Source organism: Triticum urartu, chromosome 5A, assembly GCF_056163025.1.
Source record: "Triticum urartu cultivar PI428250 chromosome 5A, HENAU_Tu73, whole genome shotgun sequence".
NCBI lineage: Eukaryota > Viridiplantae > Streptophyta > Magnoliopsida > Poales > Poaceae > Triticum > Triticum urartu.
Genome location: NC_141877.1, coordinates 452,545,652 through 452,550,784, shown reverse-complemented (window position 1 = coordinate 452,550,784; position 5,133 = coordinate 452,545,652). Strand labels below are relative to the sequence as shown.

General features: G+C 48.5%; 1 long non-coding RNA gene across 1 annotated transcript; it reads right to left on the bottom strand.

Moving 5' to 3' along the window:
* Nucleotides 1-1,437: 1,437 nt before the first annotated feature.
* LOC125531959 (uncharacterized) lies at nucleotides 1,438-4,889 on the bottom strand. Its single transcript, XR_007293645.2, has 5 exons — nucleotides 4,544-4,889; nucleotides 3,781-3,864; nucleotides 2,922-2,987; nucleotides 2,736-2,821; nucleotides 1,438-1,812 (listed from the first exon to the last, which is right to left on the bottom strand). It is a non-coding gene; the product is annotated as an uncharacterized LOC125531959 (long non-coding RNA).
* Nucleotides 4,890-5,133: the final 244 nt, after the last annotated feature.

Here is a 5,133-nt window from a genome sequence, read left to right as displayed (position 1 = left end):
CTCCCCATCCCCTCGGGGGTCACCTCCGAGTCATGCTCCTCGCCATCCCCTTCTTCCTCCTCGTGGGACTCATCATAAGACAGCTCCACCGGCGGCGGTGGCGCAGGGGCTCCGGAGGGCGCTGGTGGCACCAGCCCGCGCCCGTCGAAGGTAGGCCTGGCGGCCACGACCTGCTCCCAGTCCTTGGGTGGAACAAGGGAATGAAGGTGCTCGGCGGGTACTCTTGGTTGTCCTCGACCAAGAGGTGTAGAGCTGCAGCCAGCTCATCGTCAGGAAAGGCTTCCGAGCTCAGGCGAACCTTGTCCTCTTCGTCCCCAAGCCTCCACAAGGGGCGCGTACACGCCTGAAGTGGGGCCACGCGTAGCATCAAGAATTCCCTCAGAAGCATGGCCCCAGTCACCTTCGCCACCTTCGCGTTGCCCGGCTTCAGATCAGATTTCATCTTCTCAAACACCAACGTCACCTGCTCATCAGTAACCTTCGAGCAAGACCACCCCTTGCCGGACTAGGGCATATCCGTTGACAGCGTCAAGCGTGGGTGGATGCACTTGGCGTCCATCATAACCCACTTCGCCCTGAAGTTGTCGGCCTTCTTCCCGGTCTTCGAGATCGAGTTGGCCTTGCCGACGGCAATGAAATTGGCACACCCGGAGGTATGACACTCATTGACGCGGAGAAAGAAGAAGTGGCGCAGAAGAGCCACAAACAACATCACGCCGAGGTATGCCTAGCAGTAGTAGGCGAAGATCGACAGAAGAAGGATGGAGTTGCGGTGAAGATGTAGCGCCTGCAACCCGTAGTGACCGAGGACCTCGTAGAAGAAATCAGAGAAGGGGGGAACCAACCCCGTGGCGATACTGCTCGTGAAGAAGGGAAAGAAAGTGCTTCCTTTGGGCTCCGGCACGGCGGAGCCGGCCCGGAGCTCAGTCTTCCCCCTCTCGTTGCATTCCCCCGTCGTCAGCAGGCGAGTGGCGGCGAAGCTCTTCTCTGAAACGTTGGGTGCGTCGAGAGCCGGCTCGTACCAGGCCGGTGACAAGCTGATGTACCAGGCCGGTGACAGGCCGGTGACAACCTCCCCAGGCCACGTAGGCATCCAGCGTGGCAAGCTGATGTGGCACAAGATTCAGCCCGGTCCAATTCGGTTTTCTACATGGGCCGAGCCCATTAATTCGGCCTTTTTAATATTTATTTTTTCTGTTAATTTTTGATCGACTTCATGGGCCAAGCCCAACATTACAGCCTTTTTATTTTTGGGCCATGGCCTTTTTATCTCAAGAGTTTCATTTTTATTTTTTTAATGGGTCAACTAGTCAGGTGGGTCCTTGTTGTCAGGTTCTAGTAACTGGGTCCCATTTGTCAGGTTTTGGTAACTGGGTCCCATCTATCAGGCTCAGTATTTATATTTCAACTACTATTTAAATTGACAGAGATAGAAAACACACATGATACTCCAAATAAGAGCAACCAGATAATGTAATACAATGGAAATCACAGTAACGACTACAAGTGTAATACAGTACTTTAGAAGCTCTACAAGCTCCTTCCATAGCAACCACAAACTAGGCAACCGCTCGCGTCATGAACAACATGCCAAAATAGCTGGACGACCATAGACAGATGAACAACATGCCGGACTCACTGGACAACCATAGTCGGGCTGGGAACAAACAAAATGGTTCCTCATTCGCACTGTTACATGAATCAACAGAGAAGAACCAGAAAAACTGGGGCAAATAACAACATGCTGGACTCGCTGGACAACCATAGTCGGGCTGGGAACAATCAAAACGGCAACATGCCTTCCTGGTCGCCCTGTTACATTAATCAGTAGAGAAGAATCAGAAAACTGGGGCAAATATATTATGAACTGACCATTCAAGAAAATGATAGTTATTTATAATAATAACACAAACTGAGCTAGTACCATGCTTTTTGTTCTCCAGCTAGTTAAAATGAGATACTCTCATACAAGAAAGCAGAGATACAATATGAAAGCTAACAGTAGGGATGCCACAGCTTAAATGAGCAAGCTATTTTGTTTTGAGAAACAAAAAAATGCACCAATAATTTTTCAGAAGGTAACAGAACTTCTGTGCACACATTTAGATAGAAACAAGGGCTTGAACTATACACATTAATTAGAATAGGATCGCCAAACACCAATATAGGCTAGAATAAAAAAAACACGGAGGTAGTAGTGGTCGTCCAGGGAGATAAACATAGAAAAGAAAACATGATTTCAGCGAAATTAAAATTGTCGATGTAAGTTGAATAACAGTGCAGCATATTAGCTCTTAGCATGGAGGAACATAACCAAATTAAACCATATGGTTGTTCAAGTTTCTATTTGAGTATTCATGGTTACAGTTTGTTATCATCGTCTAAATTCTCCAACATGTACAATATTAATTAATGCAGCTGAATATGCTACCAATGAAGTAAACTCTAAAAGATACAGGCAGGGCTTAATTAACCAACCTTGTATTCTATAAACACAAACCAAACTCAACAATAAGGTGTACAATTATTACCATATAACCTAGAAAACATACCTACTGTCCACACATTTCATAATGTAAACAGGTAAATACTACAGGAAATAGATTGCTAAGCATTTCTGCCCTTCTTTCAAGCCACCAACAGCATAACACCCTCAGTATAACAAGATCCACACAGACCACCATCTAGAGCAACCGTACCCACAAGACAATCAGGGTCGGAGAGAGTGAGATTACCTTGGCGCCGTAAATCTTAGAAGACAAATCGTGTGCGAGGAAGTCCTTGTCGTCCACCGCCAAGCAGCAGGATGCTCCCGCCGAGCCTACAGAAAGTTTTGCATATAGTTAGAAAACCTGGAAACATACAGCATGGCTACCACAACGTAGCATTGAAGGAAAAAAACTAATAGCATGTAACTGAACCTCCTGCAGCTCTAGCCTCTAGCATGCACCCGAGCAACCTATGCTTTCTCTGTCTCTTGGTCGTGACTGCAGAAACAAAGCAACAATTTTACCATCCTGCAGTTGCCTCAAGTAGATGGAAAGCTCAATATGCATGAGTAAGGATAATTTGCCTCCAGAAGTAGTGACTAGATTCATAGAAAACAGAACAATAAAGTCATGCCATGACCAAATCCGAACCAGAACGCATTTAATAAAATGGATTGCATCTGGCTGCTGTAATAGTGTATATATACACATACACAACTTGCTCCATTTTGACTAATGACGTCAAAGGAACCATGTAAAAAATTGAACCAGAGGCACACATACACGAACCCTTTTCTTGCACATATGGATGTGCTAACGCTACAACTAACATTAAAGCAGAATATATATCCATGTTATAACAGTAAATAAATATACATAGATACAGAAACTTATCATACAGTTTGTGGTACCCACTTCTAGGATGAGCTTGTGAACAAGAACTGGGGCATCTATAATGATATGATAGTCCAATTTCAACAGACTCTGCACTGGAACCCAAAACAGCGATGACCACATTAGGATGGTTTGTACTAGCCCACTACGGTTTATCCACCCATACACTAACTACCACGATAGTGCAATTCCCGACAGCGCGTGCATCTGCATTCAATCAGCGACATGGGACCATCGCAAGAAAGCAATTCACGATCAAACCGCGCGAACTCCTCCAGTAGGTTCAACCTTTCCAGAAAATCAAACGCTGTCGGTACACTCAAACAAACACCTCGCGTGCGAGATCTAGGAAATGAACGACAAAAGACCAAGATGAGCGGCAGTATGAAGGGGATACCTTGATGGTGTGTGCAGGGACAGCGGATCCGTACAGGGCTCCACCTCCCATCAGTTCCATTCACACTCCATACACGAAATATAACTGCACGAATAGCAAACAGCAAACTGATTACTATTACTCCAGACAAGAAACCAGCAACGTCTTAACAGTAAGATCCAAGACAAGTAGACAAAGAACTGCTACGTACGAAACTCCAAATGTTAATTACCACCATAAAGGAGTATACATAAACAACATCTATTTATGAGAAGGGCTGTTGATTCTACACCTCATAGATGCAAACAACCCACTGATTACTAGTCCAGCTAAGAATTTGGTAACTTTTTAAAAGTAACAGAGAGCACGGGAACAGTGTCTGATGCACCCATAGCAGGCATGTAGGTGGAGATCTGTCACAAAATCACGTATGTAAACCCCAGGTAACTAGACGATGGGACTGATATTAATCGAATCTCCAAACAAGTGAATGGCCGCCACTCAGAACCATAAAAAATGCCGTTTATATTCATCAGAATTTTTCTCAGTCTAGAAAGGTGCAAGATCTATCTATCCATCCATCCATATCGGCGTCCGCTCAAGCGAGACCTCGCGGATCTCTAGGAGGCGCTGGTTGTCCCAGCATGAGCTACGGCTGGGACGGGACGATCTACATCCAGGTAGAGCGCGCCCGCGTCGGCCCCCGTCCGACGGTCGCTCGTGGGAAACCAATAGCGATCGCATGGAGAGGCGGGGAATGTTGACGGCGGGCAGGCGGGGTTACCTCATGGCTCGCCGCGGGGACGGGTCGATTCACCAGCCGCCGATTCACCTGCGGATCTCGACATCGCTAGCCAGACCCCGCCGCCAGCACCGCATGTCGCACGAAGAGGACGCCAGCCGTCCGTGTTCGTCCCCGCGCCCTTGGGAGGGTCCGAGGAGAGCTCCGGTTCCGAGGGGTCGGCGGGCTTGGGCTGCGCGGACTCCTCCATGTCCGCCAGCAGCACGCACGACCGTGAGTTGCACATGTAGCACACGCACGACCGCCGCAGTTGGCATCGGGGGGGAGGTGAGGGAAGGGGAGAGGATGGCGGCGGCGTATGGATCTAGGAGAAAGAGTAGGGGACGACGAGTGGAGCGGCGAATCCCGCCGGGGGAGGGGATGGATCGGGGTGGGTGGGAGAGAGAGGCGGCGACGGGGGGCCGTCGTCGTCGATCTGGATCGGGGAGAGGGATCTGGATCGTGGCGGATCTGCAGCGAAAGAATGGAGGCAGGGGAGGAAGGAATGAGAGAAAGAATGGAGGCGGGGGGGTGGGTGGAAAATGTCCATAAGGACAGACCTAGGGTTTTGGCTCGGGTGGGTTTGGGCCGTT